At 50.3% G+C, this 16,036-nt stretch overlaps 1 long non-coding RNA gene across 1 annotated transcript; it reads left to right on the top strand.

Moving 5' to 3' along the window:
• Positions 1 to 655: 655 nt before the first annotated feature.
• On the top strand, positions 656 to 15,247 carry LOC142922677 (uncharacterized). Its single transcript, XR_012940226.1, has 2 exons — positions 656 to 1,042; positions 12,108 to 15,247. It is a non-coding gene; the product is annotated as an uncharacterized LOC142922677 (long non-coding RNA).
• The last annotated feature ends 789 nt before the right edge of the window (positions 15,248 to 16,036 follow it).

Here is a 16,036-nt window from a genome sequence, read left to right as displayed (position 1 = left end):
ACCATCAGACAAAAAAACTAAACAATTTTGTATTTTACCCGGTAAAGCTCACTGAGCTATATAGATGTTTCTCTGAAGCGACCTGCCTATCACAAATGATAACTCAACGAAGTGGCTTATCACGCGGAAATGTATTCTAGCCTCGATATTACAGCTGAATACAAATCCTCAGAGGGTACCCACGAGCCCGGGCAGCAAGGGGGCAGTTGGCAGATGGTAAGGGGCCAAGGAGCAAGGGGGAGGATGGAGAAGGGCAGTGGGGAGTGGAGCAGTGGTGTGGCACGTTCGAGTGATGCAAATATTAACTGATTTGTATTGAATACAACTAGAACAATTTACACCGGTGCGTTGATCGATATGATCTTGATTATAATGTTAACGATAATTATGTTGAGATTAGGATATGCAGGAGATAGTGATTATAATGATAATGTCTCTACGCATGGTGATGGTAGAGAACTATTAATCTGGTGATGATGTAATGATGATGGCTTGGCAAGTTGAAGATGGTGATGATAGTGCTCCTGCTGGTGGTGGTGGTTATTCAGATGATGATTATGATGCTGCGACTTGCTGTAGCTGCTTATAATAATAATGATGCTGCATCTGCTGCTGACGATGATGATCCCCCCCACCCTCGTCCACCCACGCAGGTTCTGAGGAGCGCCGCATGGTGGTGCAAGCACTGAGCCTGCTGAAGCGCGGGAGTGCGGAGAGGCGACCCCGCGAGATGGAAACAGGAGGGACAGGGTCCTCCTGGGGGGATATCGTGAGCGGCGCAGGGGGTCCTAGCGGGGTCGAGAGGGGAGGAGACACAGCGGATGGACACCTCATTGTTCCCCCCGACGGGGACCCTAATGGGGTCGCAGTGGGCGGGGACTCGGGTGGGAGATAACGGCCGAGGTTCGCGTGGCGAGAACAAACGCGCGACCCCGTGTGCGCGTGAGCGTGCGGGGCCACGAGGGCACGTACACGGGACCCAACCTCGGCGGGTTCGAGGAGGCCCTCCTGGAGCTTGGACTGCACGAGGCTTGAGACGGAGGTAGGTGGCTGAGGGGTTGGGTGAGCGACAGGTTGGGTGAGTGAAGGAGGCATTGATTGATTGCGTGGGTAGAGGGTGAGTGGGTAATGTTGAGTGAGCGGGTGTATGTGGTTGAGTTAGTTGGTAGGTGGCCGAGTGGGTGAATGTGGGAGGTTGAGGGGGTGAATGAATGGTTGGATGAGAGAGTGGGTTGGTGAGTAGGTGGGTGAGTGTGGGAGGTCGAGTGGGTGAGTGAGGGGGGTCGAGTGGGTGAGTGAGACGGATGGTGAGTGGGTGGGGGAGTTTGAGTGGGTGAGTGGATGCATGGGTGATTTGGTAAGTGCATTGTTAATTGTGTAAATGGCTCGGTGAGTCAGTGAGTGCGTGCATGGGTGGGTAAGTGAGAGGATGAGTGGGTTGGGGAGTGCGTGAGTGGGTTGGGGAGTGCGTGAGTGGGTTGGGGAGTGCGTAAGTGGGTGGGGGAGTGAGTGGGGGAGCGAGTGGGCGGGTTAGTGATTTAATCAATCATCGTGTGATTGAATGGCTGAACGGAGGGGTAGGTGAATGAGTGTTTGTGGTTTAGTGAGTGTGTGTGTGGATGAGTTAGTGGGTGGGTGAGTGGATGATTGTGGGAGGTTGAGGGGGTGAGTGGATGTGTAATTTAATGGTTGTATGGGTGGGTGGGCATGGGAAGTTAAGTGGGTAAGTGTGAATGAGTGAAGGGGTGGGTGAGTTGAGTGGGTGAATTATTGGGTGGCTGAGTGGGTGTGCGGGTGAGTTAGGGGGTGGGTCAGTATGGGTGGATGGGTGATGGAGTCGGTGATTGAGTTTGTAAATTGAGTGGGTGATTGAGTAGTAGGGTGAGAGTGGGAGGTTGGGTGGGTAGAGGTGAGGGGTTGCATGAGTGAGGGGTTGGGTGAGTTGGTGGGTGAGTGAATGAGTGGATTGATCAGTTAGTGTGTGGTTGAGTGAGTGGTTGGCTGAGTGGGTGAGAAGATGGGTCGTTGAGTGAGTGGATGGGTTATAGATTGAGTGGGTGGTTGTGTGATTGATTGGCTGAGCAAAGGGGTGAATTAGTGGATTTGTGTGGTTGAGTTACTGGTTAGGTGGGTGAGTGCATGAGTGTGGGAGGTTGAGAGTTCGTTGGTGAGTGTTTGAGTTAGATATTGAGTTGGTGGTTATGTGATTGAGTAGGTGAGCGGAGGATTGGGTGAGTGAATAGATGTTTATGTTTGAGTTAGTGGGTGGGTGATTGGATGAGTGGGTGGGTGATTGGATGAGTGGGAGGGTAATTGGATGAGTGGGAGATTTAAATGGTGAGTGAATGGGTGATTGAATGCTTGGATGGGGGGTGAGTGATTGAATTGGTGGGTGCGAGATTGAGTGGGTGGCTGGGTGAGTGGGTGAGATGATGGGTGGGTTAGTGAGATGATGATGGGTGGGTTAGTTGATGTGTGAGTGGGTAGGTTAGAGATTCAGTGGGAGGGAGGGTGGGTGAGTGGTTACGTGGCTCGTGGGTGAGTAGCTCAGTGGCTGGTTGAATTGGTGAGTTAATTTGTGCGTGATTGATTTGGTGAATGGGTGAGTGAGTGGATGGATGAGGGAATGGATGAGTGAGATGGTGAGTGCGTTGGTGAGTGATTGAGTTAGTGGGTACGAGATTGGATGACCGTGGAAGGTTGGGTTGGTGAGTGAGTGGATGGATGTGAGAGGTTGAGTGGGTGAGTTATTGCGGTTAAGTATGGAGGGGGTGGGTAAGTGAAGGGGTGGTTCAGTGAGTGGGTGAGTGAGTGGATGGTTGGTGAGTGAGTGGGGTGAGTGAATGCGTGGGTGAGCAAGTGAATGAGTTGGTGAGTGGTTGTGAGTAGTGGGTGAGTGGGTGGTGAGTGAGTGGATATTTGTGGGTTATTTAGTCGGTGGGTGATTTGGTCAGTATGGGAGCTTGAAGCAGTGAATGGTTAGGTGAGTGAGGGGTGGGTAAGTGAGTAGATGAATGAATTAGTTAGTGGGAGCACTAGTGGGTGGGTGAGTGAGTGGGTGAGAAATTGAGTCAGTTGGTGGGTGGGTGGTTCCGTGGGTAGTGCGTCTTGGGTGAGTAGGTCAGTGGCTCGGTGAGTTCCTGAATTAATGGGTGGGTTAGTGAGTTGATGGGTGAGTGAGTGGGAAAGTGCATTGGTAAGTGTGAGGGTGAGTGGGTGGGTGGTTGCATGAGTGTGGTTTAGATATTTTAGTGGGTGGCTTTTTGAGTGGATGAGTTCGAGTGGGTCAGTGGTTGCGTTAGTGGGTGGTTGCGTTAGTGGGTGGGTGAATAATTACGTGGGTAGTGGGTGAGTGTGTGAAGAGGTGAGTGGCTGAGGGAGTAGGTGTGTGGGTGGGTTAGAAATTGAATGGGTGGCAGAGTGAGTGAGTCCTGGGTGAGTTAATGAGTTGGTGGGCCGGTCAGTGGGTGAGTGTCTGGATGGGTGATTGAGTAAGTCGGTGAGTGAGGGGTTGGGTGAGTGATGGGTTGGGTATGTGTGTTTTTGGTTCGCGAGTTTGTGGGTGAGTGAGTGGGTCAGTTCGTGGTTGGGTGAGTGAGTTCGTTGGTGAGTGTTTGAGTTAGTATGTTGGTGGGTGAGTGTGTAGTTTAGTGAGTGAGTGATTTAGAGATGAAGTGGGTCATAGGGTGAGTGGGTGGGTGAGCAAGTGGTTAACTAAGTGAGCGGTTGGGTGGGTCGGTGAGTTGTTGACTGAATGGGGTCAGAAAGTAGGTGAGTGAGTGAATGGGTGAGTGACTGCTGGGTGGGTAAGTTAATGTGGGAGGTTGAGTGGGTAAGTTAGCTTGTGAGTGATTGGGTGAGTCAAAGAGTGGGGCGCTACGGTGGTGAAATGTTCACTAGCTCGCCTAGTATACATGAGGTTGTGGATTCGATTGCGATCCTGCCGCCTGTATATTTGGAGTTTGCATGTTCTCCCCCTGGTCGTGTGGATTTTGCTCCGGGTCCTTTCCGCTGCATTTATAATCAACATGCCTTTTGAGGATTTGGCTGCAATAAATGTATGTGATAAGCCACTTCGTTTATCTATCATTTGTAGCCAGGCCGATTCTGAAAAGGGTCTATATAGCTCAATGAGCCTTACCTGGTGAAATAAAAAGTAGTTTAGTTTAGGGGGTGGGTGGCTGTTTGGGTCGGTAGGTCGGTTAGAGGTTGAGTGGGCGGCAGGGTGAGTGGGTGGCAGGGTGAGTGGGTGAGTAGGTAAGTAGCTGGGTGAGCGGGTGGACTGATGAGTGTGCGAGTTAGAGATTGAGTGGGTGGATGGGTTGGTGTGTAAGTGGATGCGTCGGTAAGTGGTTGAGTTGGTGGCAAGGTGCGGGTTTTTGAGTGGGTGGGTGTTTCTGAGTGGGTAGGTGGCTGAATGGGTGGGTGAGTGGGTGACTGAGTCAAGAAAGTGGAGCGCCATGGTGGTGAGATATTAACTACCTGTACAGGAGGTTGTGGGTTCGATCTCGATTATGACGCCTGTATATTTGGAGTGTGCATGTTCTTGTGGTTGCATGGATTTTTCTCCGAGTCCTCCGGGTTTTCTCTCCATATTTAGAAACATGCATTTCGAGGTTTTGGCTGTTCTGGAACTCACCCACTCAACTACTAAAGCCACCCACCAACCCACTCACAAACCCGCTCACCCTACCATGCACTCAATTTTTAATCAACGCACTCACGCACACACCCACTCACTCGCTCAACCACTCATCCACGCACCCACCTACACACGCACTCACTGACTTATTTGAGCAGTCATTTGTGGCCGCGTCGCTTATGAAAAAAATCTATATAGCTCCGTGGGCCTTTCCTGGTAAAATTAAAATAGTTAAATTTTAGTTTACAGTTGGGTGAGTGGGCGGTGAGTGCGTCGGTTCGATGAGTGAATGGGTGGTCAAGTAAGTAGGTGAGGGGCTGGGTGAGTTGTTGGGAGATTGAGTGGGTCACAGTGTGAGTGGGTGGGTTGGAGCGTGAGTTGGTCACTGAGTGAGTGGGTGGGTGAGGTGAGTGGGTGAGTGAGTTAGTGAGTGCATGTGTAGGTGGGTGCGTGGATGAGTGGTTGAGTGAGTGAGTGGGTGTGTGCGTGAGTGGGTTGATTAGAAATTGAGTGCATGGCAGGGTGAGCGGGTTTATGAGTGGGTTGGTGGGTGGCTTTAGTAGTTGAGTGGGTGAGTTCGAGAATTGTACGCCACTGTGGCGAGATGTTAGCTACGTCGCCTGGTATTTTGGAGTTCGTAGGTTCCATCCCAACCCTGATGCTTGTATATTTGGGGTTTGCATGTGCTCTATGGTCACGTGGATTTCGACTCCACATTTAGAAACATTCATTTATCGGATTTGGCTGCTATACATTACTATGTGATAGGCCACTTAGTGAAGCTCTCATTTGTGGCCAGGTTACTTTGGAAAAATATTTTATATAGCTCTGTGGGTCTTACCTGGTAACTTAAAAAATAGTTGAATTTAGTCAGTTTGGATTAGTGAGTAGGTGGAATGTTGAGTGCCTGGGTTAGAGATTGATTTTGTGGCAGGGTGAGTGGCTGGGTGAGTTTGTGATTGGTTGGGTGGGTGAGTGTGTGAGTTAGACATTGAGTTGGTGGATGGGTGGGTGTGTGAGGGAGTGAATAGGTGACCTGGTGGGTGAGTGGATTGTTGAGTGAGTGGGTTGTTGAGTTAGGTAGTGGGTGGGTTGGTGAGTTAGTTTGTGAGTGTGTGGGTGAGTCAGTCAGTTAGAGATTGATTTGATTAGTGTGTTGAGGAGTTCCCGACGACGACTCGGAGACGGCTTGAAGGTAAGGGCTTTCGCCAAAGGTTTATTAAGTATATTACAATAACACAAAGGGTGTGACAACTTCCCAGGGGTTAGGGGTCCTACACTAGGTCCTGGTCCAGCCCGGCTAGCTCCGGTCTCTCTCCCTCGAGTCGGATGGGGGAACTTGCCAACCCCACCGACCGGGAAGAGCAGCACCTCCTACAGCTACCACCGGCTTCACTCCTGACTCTTCGTCGATCCCTCTCTACCCCTGGTTCCCTCTCCACCCTTCTCACTCTACCCGTTCCCACAGTGACCCCGCTTTCGTCACGGGGTCCCCCTTAAATACTAGAGGAGACGTGATGTCATGTGTGCAATCTAGTGCGATGATGCCACGTTCCGTGACGTCATCGCACTAGACGGCACACATGACGTCACGTCCCCATTTTACTCTACAAGTGGTTTGTGTGTGGGGGGGTGGGTGTTTGAGTGGGTGGTTGAGTTAAAGAGTGGAATGTCAAGGTTGCAAAATTTTAAGAACCTCGCCTGTATATTTAGAGTTTGCACGTTCTCCCCCGTGGTTGCATGGAATTTTCTCTGGGTACTCCAGGTTGCCCCTCCACATTTAGAAACATGCATTTATAGACTTTGACTGCTATAACGTTCTATGTGAAAAGCCATTCCATTGAGCAATCATTTGTACTCTGCTTGTTTCTGAAAAAGATGTATATAGCATGGGCCTTACCTAGTAAAGTAAAAAAAGCTACATTTTTATTTGGTGTGTAGATGGGCGGTTTTGTGGGTGGGTGCGTGGATGAGTGAGTGCGACGTTCGATGGGTAGTAGGTGAGAGGCTTGGTGAGTGAGTGTGGATTAGAGATTGAGTGCGTGGCTTGGCGAGCGCGTGGCTGGGTGAGTGAGTGTGCAAGGCTCGGTGGTTGAATTAATGGATGGTTGAGTTAGTGGGTCGGTGTTTGAGTGTGTGGTTTCGTGGGTGGAAGAGTCAGAGAATGGAGTGTCATGGTGGCAAGATGTTACCTACCTCGCGGGGTATACAGGATGTTGTGGGTTCGATTCCACATTTAGAAACATGCATTTAGAGGAGTTGGCTGCTATAAATGTATACGTGATAAGCCACTCTGTTGAGCTATCATTTGTGGCGAAGTTGCTTCTGAAAATCATCCATATATCTCAGTGGGCCTTGCCTGGTAAAACAAACAATTTATATTTAGGCTGTGTTGGTGAGTGGTCGGGTTGGTGAATTAGTGGGTGAGTTAGTGGGTTAGTGGGTGGGTTAATAATTGGATGGGTGAGTTCATGAGTGGGTGGGTGAGGGTGGGTCAGTGGGTGTGTTAGTGGGTACGGGTTTGAGAGGGTGGCTGGGTGAAAAGGTGGGTGGGTGAGTGATTGGGTGGGTGGTTTGGTGCGTTGGTGAGTGAGCAGGTGGGTGGGTGAGTGAGCAGGTGGGTGGGTGAGTGAATGGATGTTTGTGTTTGAGTCAGTGGGTGGGTGATTGGATGAGTGGGAGGTTGAAAAGGTGAGTGGATGGGTGATTTAATGCTTGGGTGGGTGAGTGGTTACGTGGGTAGTGGGTCGTGGCTAGCTGAGTTGGTGTGTGAGTGTGTCGGTGAGTGAATTGGTGAATGGGAGGGTGGGTGAGTGATTAGAGTTAATGGGTACAAGATTGAGTGAATAAGAAGATGGGTGAGTTGGTGAGTGTTTGGGTTAGAGATTGAGTTGGTGGTTATGTGATTGAGTAGGTGAGTGGAGGGATGGGTGAGTGAATGGGTGTTTGAGTTAGTGGGTGGGTGATTGTATGACTGTGCGAGGTTGAAGGGATGAGTCGATGGGTGATTAAATGGTTGGTTGAGAGGGTGGGTTGGTTAGTGGGTGGGTGAATGTGGGAGGTTCAGTGGGTGAGTTATTGGGTGAGTGTGTGGATGAGTGAAGGGTTCGGTGAGTAAGGGGGTGGGTGAGTGAATGTATGGATGGGTGAGTGAATGGGGTGAGTGAATAGTTGGTTGAGTGAGTGGGTAGGTGGTGAGTGTGGGAGGTTGAATCTGTGAGTTTATGCGCGAGTTTATGCGCGAGTGGTTGCTGAGTGGTTTGGCTGGTAGGTGAGTGGGTTGGCTGGTAGGCGAATGGGTTGGCTGGTAGGTGAGTGGGTTGGCGGGTAGATGAGTGGGTTGGCGGGTAGATGAGTGGGTTGGCGGGTAGGTGAGTGGGTTGGCGGGTAGGTGAGTGGGTTGGCGGGTAGGTGAGTGGGTTGGCGGGTAGGTGAGTGGGTTGGCGGGTAGATGAGTGGGTTGGCGGGTAGGTGTTGGGTTGGCGGGTAGGTGTTGGGTTGGCGGGTAGGAGAGTGGGTTTGCGGGTAGGTGAGTGGATTGGCGAATAGGTGAGTGGGTTGGTGGGTGGGTGAGTGAGTGAGTGGCAGTGGGTGTAGTGGAGTTGTAGCCTCAGTAGTGGGTGAGTGACTGGGTGAGTATGTGGGTGGATGAGTTCGTGGCAGGAGAGTTAGTGGATGCGATAGTGAGTTAGTGCATGAGTGGGTGAGGGGATGGGTGAGTTAGTGGTTGGATGATGCGGTGAGTTTGTGAGTGCGTGGGTAGGTATTTGAGTGAGTGGATTGTTGAGTGAGTGGATGGGATGTTGAGTGAGTGGATGGGATGTTGAGTGAGTGGGTGGTTGGGTTGGTTCGTGACTTTGTGGGTGGGTGAGAAGGTGAGTTCGTGGGTGAGAAAGTGAACGAATGCCTGTTAATACGTGGGTGGATGAGTAGGTGGGTGTGGGGGTTGGTAAGTGAGTGGGTGGATTAGAGATTGAGTGGGTGGTTGTGTGATGGAGTGGGTGGTTGTGTGATTGAGTGGGTGAGTGGACGGGTGAGTGTGTGGATATTTGTGGTTGATTAAGTCGGTGGCTGATGTGAGCAGTGTGGGAGCTTGAAGGGAGTGAGTGGTTAGGTGAGTGAGGGGTGGGTGAATGAGTTAGTAGGAGCGTTAGTGGGTGGGTGAGTGATTAAGTTAGTGAGTTGAGTGGCTGAGTGAGTGACTGGATGGGTGGATGACTGGGTGAGTGAGTGGGAGAGTGATTGAGTAAGTGAGTCAAGCGGGTGGGTGGGTGGGTGAGAAATTGAGTCAATTGGTGGGAGAATGGGTGAGTAGTTACGTGTGTAGTGCGTCGTGGGTGAGTAGGTCAGTGCCTGGGTGAGTTTCTGAATAATGGGTGGGTTCGTGAGTTGATGGGTTGGGTCAGTGATGTGGTGTGTGGGTGATTGAGTGGATGGATGAGTGAGTGAGTAGGTGAGTGCATTGGTAAGTGTGAGGGTGTTTGAGTTAGTGGGTGGGTGATTGGATGAGTGTGCAATGTTGAAGGGGTGAGTGGGGATGGGTAATTGAATGGCTGGATGAGAGGGTGGGTTGGTGAGTGGGTGGGTGAATGTGGGGGGTTGAGTGGGTGAGTGTGTGGATGAGTGAGGTTTTGGGTGAGTGAGGGGTTTGGTGAGTGAAGGGGTCGGTCAGTTCGTGGGTGAGTGAATGGATGGAATGGGTGGGTGAGTGAATGGGTGGTTGACCGAGTGAGTGAGTGGATGGGTGGATGAGTGAGTGGGTGGGCAAGCGGGTGAGTTGTTGCATGGGTAATGGGTGAGTGGGTGGTGAGTAGGTGTATGTGGTTGACTTAGTGGGAGGGTGGGTGAGTGGATGAGTGTGGGAGGTTGAAGGTGTGAGTGAATGGGTGAGTCAGTGGCTGAATGAGAGGATGGATGGATTGGTGAATGAGTGTGTGAGTGTGGTATGTTGAGTGGATGAGTTAATGTGTTGGTGTGTAACTGAATGAGTGGGTGGGTGAGTGAGTGGGTGGCTTATTGAGTTAGTGGGGTGAGTTAGTGAGTGGGGGTGAATAGGTGGGTGGCTGAGTGGATGGTTCGTTGAGTGAATGAGTGTTTGGGTTGGTTAGGGAGTTTGTGGGTGGGTCAGTTGGTGAGTTATTGGGTGGGTGGGTTGGTGATTGAGTCTGTGGGTGAGTGAGTGGGAGGGTGAGTGAGTGGGTGGGTGGGTGGGTGAGTCTGTGCATAAGTGTGTGGGTGGGTGAGTGGGTGGGTGGGTGAGTGAGCTCGTGGGTACAAGATTGAGTGGGTTGCTTGATGAGTGCGTCAGGATGGGTGAGTTTGTGGGTGGGCGGGCAGGTTAGAGATTGAGTAAGTGGGTAAGCTAGTGGGTGGGTTAGAGAATGAGTGGGTGAGCGGAGGGATGAGTGAATGAGTGAGTGATTTGTGGGTGTGGTTGGATGACAGGATGGGTTTGTGATTGGGCGGGTGCAATGGCAGAGCCAGGATTTTCAGGTAGGGGGGAAACCCCTCCAGCAATGAAAAACCATAGGAGTTGTTAGTAAGTAAGAACTTGTCCCTTGCTTTTTATTCGACGCGTGTCCAGCGATGGCGCAGCCATCGATCGAGGGTCGGATTCGAACGTGTTGTGTGATCGGCATCGCGCTCACTAAAGGTGAATGCCTTGAGGGAAGTTGTGTACTATGCGCAACTTCGCACAATTCTGTGAGTCACTTATAACTGCTTTGCCGTTACTTATTGCCAATTATGGACTCAGACTATTATCCTATCATCTCATAGAGTTCCTGGCACGTAATAATATGCTACACAGTGGCAGTAGGGGTCGCAAAATGCCGATTTATTACTAATAAACCCCAATGATCCGATCGAAATTAGGGATTTTGGTCGGATCATTGGGGGGGCCACGTGCCATCACACCCCCCCCCCCCCCACTGGTGGAGTGGATGGGTGGGTGAGTGTGGGAGGTTGAGTCGGTGAGTTTATGCGTGAGTGTGGCTGAATGAGTGGGTGGGTATGTGAGTGAGTAGTTGGGTGGGTTAGTGGGTGCGTGAATTGGTTGGTGGGTGTGTGAGTGGGTTTGTGGATAGGTTAGTGGGTTGGCGGGAAGGGGAGTGGGTTGGCGGGTGGGTGAGGGGGTTGGCGGGTGGGTTGGTGGGTTGGCAGGGAGTGGGTTAGTGGGTTGGGGGGTAGGTGAGTGGGTTGGGGGGTAGGTGAGTGGGTTGGGGGGTAGGTGAGTGGGTTGGCGGGTAGGTGAGTGGGTTGGCGGGTAGGTGAGTGGGTTGGCGGGTAGGTGAGTGGGTTGGCGGGTAGGTGAGTGGGTTGGCGGGTAGGTGAGTGGGTTGGCGGGTAGGTGAGTGGGTTTGTGGGTGGGTCAGGAGTGACTAGGTGGGTGGGGGAGTAGTGGAGTGGTAGCCTGGGTAATGGGTGAGTGGGTGGGTTGTTCACTGGGTGACTACGTGCGTGGGTTCGTTAGTGACAGGCGACTTAGTGGATGCGATAGTGAAGATGCGATAGTGAGTCAGAGTGGATGGGTTGTTGATTGAGTGGGGTGAATGAGTGAGTGGGTGAGTTAGTGAGTGGATTTGTGAGTGGGTGGGTGAGTGCACGAGTGAGTGGATGGGTTAGAGATTGAGTGAGTGGTTGAGTGGATTGGTGATTTAGTGGGTGAGTTAGTGGGTGTTTGAGTTAATTTGTGTGTTAGTCTGTGGGTGATGGAGTCGGTGACTGGGTGAGTCTGTGCTGGTGGCTCGGTGGATGGTTGAGTTCATGGATGGGTTTTTGAGTGAGTGGATGGGTTGTTGAGTGAGTTGATGGGTGAGTGAGTGGGTGAAACGGTGCGTGGGTAGGTTAGTGAGTGAGTGAGTGGATGGGTGGGTGATTGATTGGGTGAGTGTGTTGGCAAGTGAGAGGGTGAGTGGGTGGTTAATCGGTTGGTGGGTGCGTGAAGGAGTGGTTGGGATGAGTGAGTTAGTGAGTGGATACGTCAGTGAGTGAATGGGTGGGTGAGTGGGTGAGAGGTTGCGTTGGTAGTAGGTGAGTGGGTGGTGAGTGGGTTGGTTCTTGAGTGAGTAGGTGGTTTGTTAAGTGAATGAGTGGGTGGTTGGGTTGGTTAATGAGTTTGTGGGTGAGTTGGTGGGTGGGTGAGTTAGTGGTTGAGTTAGTGAATGAATGCCTGTGTTAATAAGTGGGTGAGTGGGTGTGGGGTTGGTGGATGAGTGGGTTGGTGAGTGAGTTAGTGAGTGGATGGGTGGGTGAGTGAGTGGATGGGTGGATGACTGGGTAAATGATTGGGTAAGTTATGAGGGTGAGTAAGTGAGTTACAGGGTGAGTGGGTCGGTGGGTGATTGGGTGGGTGGGTGAGTGGGTGTGATCATTGCCATGCTCTCCATGGAGCTCTCTGTAGTGAGGGGCAGCTCACAGGGACAGCTGTTTCAGGGATTCACAACAGCTGCTTCTCCTCCTTCAGTTCTGAACCAGCTGACCAGGGTTGCCAGACGAGGCCAAGCAGCTCCTCGAGTTGTTCCACAGCTTCCTTCATGCCTGCTGTGCCACGTGCGGCTTGTGCATGAGGCTACTGTGCCACGTGCGGCTTGTGCATTAGGCTGCTGCGCCGCGTGTGAGGCTGCTGCGTGAGGCTCCTGTGTGAGGCTGCTGTGTGAGGCTGCTGTGTCGTGTGAGGCTGCTGCGTGAGGCTGCTGTGCCGTGTGAGGTTGCTGTGCCGCGTGAGGTTTCTGCGTGAGGCTGCTCTGCCGTGTGAGGCTGCTGTGTGAGGCTGCTGTGTCGCGTGAGGCTGCTGCGTGAGGCTGCTGTGTGAGGCTGCTGTGCCGAGTGAGGCTGCTGTGTCGCGTGAGGCTGCTGCGTGAGGCTGCTGTGCCGCGTGAGATTGCTGTGCCGCGTGGGTCGACGTGACATCACCGTCACTCTAGGGGGATCTTTGTATGAGTGATGGGGCAGTCGTAGAGAAAGTGGAGAAGTTTCTGTACTTATGCAGTCAGCAGAGGTCTCACGCCGAATCAGCTGAGTAGCATTATTTGTTCGTCGTGTGAACCAAAATTGAGGTGAATAATTTTGAGTAAAAAAAAATGATGACATTACACTGGCTATGAATATGACTATATAAAAGGTTAGGATTTTGTGTCGGATGCATATTTGCTGGACTTTATACAGTGGCTTGGGCCAAGAAACTGGCATTCAGAGGCAAACTTGTCATGGTGGGGATTTGTTTCCAGAAACACACTCAGCCACCTTTGTCTCTCCAGTGGTGATGTTTACCAACCACACCTGATACTAATTTAAGGTTAAGTCGACTTAGGGGAGGCATAGGGTCGATTAGAATATAATTGGTATAGGAATAGGTTTTACCCTTTTAACTGGCACAAAAAACTGACACCTTTATTCAAGGCATCATGTTTGCAAAATAGAATATAATTCATCACTGATTTTGGCCACAACCGGGAATTATATCTCGTAAGACTGCGATCAAGAATACTTGAAATAGTGTCGGGGCCAGAGGACATCCCCATCACACCCCACAGTAAACATGAGGAAATGGCTCTGACACCCGGCCATGCAGCGTTACGTGGGCCTGCCCACCATCATGGTCTTTAATGGTCGTGAACAGAGTCAGGGACCCTAAATAACACGAAGAATAATCCAAGACCATAGCCTCTTAATGGTAATGCAGGCCTCCAGCAGGTGAAGAGAGCTTCCTGATGCGTTTGTGCGTTTTTCACCGTTGCGGTGCCCCGCCGTGGCATTTTGGTGATGCTTTTGTTTTCCATTTGTGGAGGCAATTGCTCGTGCCATGGCCAGGTTGGATCCGGTGTACGGTGGCCCCCCACTGCTTGCGGTGGTGGGGGGCCAGCGAGCTTCTTGATGGTTTGATCCACGATGAGGCACTTCTTGGGGATGTTTGAGTTCTCCCAATTGTTTATCCACTCATTCGTACCGGTTGTGTGGACAGAAGCCGGAGGGATTTAAGAAAAGTCCACATTGATTAAAATGGCCACGATAAATCGAACCGGCGACTTCTATATTGTGTACCAACCATTACATCATGGCAACATCCTGTTATGTCACGTTTATAAGGGTGGGGGGAAATAACAACCAGGGTACTAGGTGTTAGTGTGTTTGAGGACGCAAGTTTCAAATACAATTATTTCTTATCTTGTCCTCTTCCCCCCCGACTGGGGTTAAAACAATCAACAATTGAGGAAAGGGTTGGTGGGACGTGTGTAGAGATCGCCAGTAATCCCAGGTGGACTCCCGCTCGCTGCACAAACGCCTCCTGTGGAATCCATCCAGCAGTTTGTCGACGGAAACGATGATGGTAGGCGACCATGGTTTTTGGAGATCGTAGCCGGGGCCGGAGCGGCAACAGTGATGAAGGAAGGGGGGGGAGCGAGTGGCGGGGGCAGAATGGAAGGGGAGATGAGCGGTATCATTGGTGACGCGCGAACGCGCCCCAAACCGTTTGCGATCAGTCATGTCCATGGGAGGGACAGTGCTCGCGTCCACTTCCATGAAGGTGTCCTGCAGACACCTGAGAGTGGGCGCACACATGCACAAGAGAGAAGCCAATGTAACAATCCAGTTTGTCAACCAGGTATCTAGGCCCAGCCTGGATGCCCACGGCAGCCTCAGTGGGCGACGCCTGCCCCAAGTGGGCCACGCAGGCCCCTTAAACTGTGCCACTTGGCCCACTTTCCTATGGGAGCTGCTCGCTTTGATGTTGGCCGACCTTGGAAACGGTCGTGATGTCACGGAGTCAATGCAAAAGAGAGGCAATCGTCAAGTTAGTGCTGATTAAGGTGAAGTTTATGGCAATAAATGTAAAAAAACAGATTCCAGCTGGGTATATGTGCAAGTCATCTCAACCACGTTAATAATAATTGAAAAATAAATATTGTCGCTTTCATCTGGCTGTGGGCAAAAGGGAGGGTGGGAAGTGGTCGGAGTAATGAAAGGATTTGTGGCCATAGAGCCACAAGGCCCTCAATGTTTGAAGAATAATTGTTGCTCGTTATTGCAACGAAGCATAAAAGCGTATTGCGGAAAGTGTCGCGCATGTGTCTGTAGCGCGGTGCCCCCACATGTTCTCATTCACCTCAGCGACCATATCACAGTTCATGGTATTTGAGTGGTTCGTTTTTTTCTATTGCATAATCTTTCTGGTATCCATGAATGAACAAGACGAACCTATGAACGCATATTTGTGCCTTTAGGAATAATAATGGTTTGAGTGTCTTTCCATATGAACAGCGTTGCATAATAATCAATCGTCCTACTGTTAACAACGTGACAAGAATCTGCATTAAGGGTCGCATATGATCAATGACCGAATGCCGTGTTGTGTAACAATTTAAATACGAATTACATATTATAAGGTTAAGGTTTTGATAGAATAGTTTGCATGTTTTAATCTCTCTCAACAACAACAACATTGCGTTACGTGTCGGGAATTAACCACAGGTGCCGTTATCGAAGTGAAACAACGCAATCGTGATGTGTACCATGTTAATGCTGTGTTGAAATTCCGAAGTTGAGAGTTCTCATATTATCCAAAAATTTAAGTTTAGCTAAAAAATAAAATTGATTAAAACAGAAGAGTTGTGTGTGATTCTTTCCGTGATTCTGCATAGAATTGTTCTGCGAATGAGATCTGAATCTTGGGGACCTATCATAAGCACACTAATCACTAATCCAGCACATAATCAATAAGCGTTAAATCGAAGATAATTGTATCCTTATTGAAAATACGGAATTAAATAACAAGTCGAGTCGACTCTCTCTCATTCACGCTCACAATACCTGCACAGCTGCATACGATTAATTGCGTTGTTCCAATTAATAACCAACCTTCGTCACCGAGGCTGGGCCTAATTATCATAACGAACTGCATCATCATAACCACGCCCACTCGCATAAATTAATACGATTATCTCTCGAATTAGCATAGTTTATGCACATAATTACACCAATTAATTCGAATAAATTATGCAAATTTCAAATTTAATCAAATTTTCATTATTTTCATCAAATTTTCATAACCTACATATACAACAACCTTCGAGCACCCATATCTCACAGAGCGGGCCCTAACCTATAACAGCTGGCAGTTCACCAGCATTGCTTCAAGTGAGCTGGAGCGTGCTGATGAATATAAAAACCGGACCAGAGCTTGGTTTGTGTACAACCAATACTGCTGAAATGATGCACTCCCAGAAGGAAAGCCGTGTTGCTAATGGGATGTGTACAAATACTTGTATTTTTTAAGTGGAAAGACAGATATGTGAAGGAGGGGAATCATAGTTTGCGTGTTAATTTTGTTACTCATATCCACGATGTAAGCCAATTATTATATTGAAACTTCGCAGAGCTTTCATGAGTAAGAAA

This window comes from Petromyzon marinus, unplaced genomic scaffold (assembly GCF_048934315.1).
Source record: "Petromyzon marinus isolate PM22_M1 ecotype Great Lakes invasive population unplaced genomic scaffold, UKy_Petmar_22M1.pri1.0 PM_Scaffold_14, whole genome shotgun sequence".
NCBI classification, from domain to species: Eukaryota; Metazoa; Chordata; class Hyperoartia; order Petromyzontiformes; family Petromyzontidae; genus Petromyzon; species Petromyzon marinus.
The sequence above is the reverse complement of the archived record's forward strand: the minus strand, read 5'-3'. Positions and strand labels throughout refer to the sequence as shown.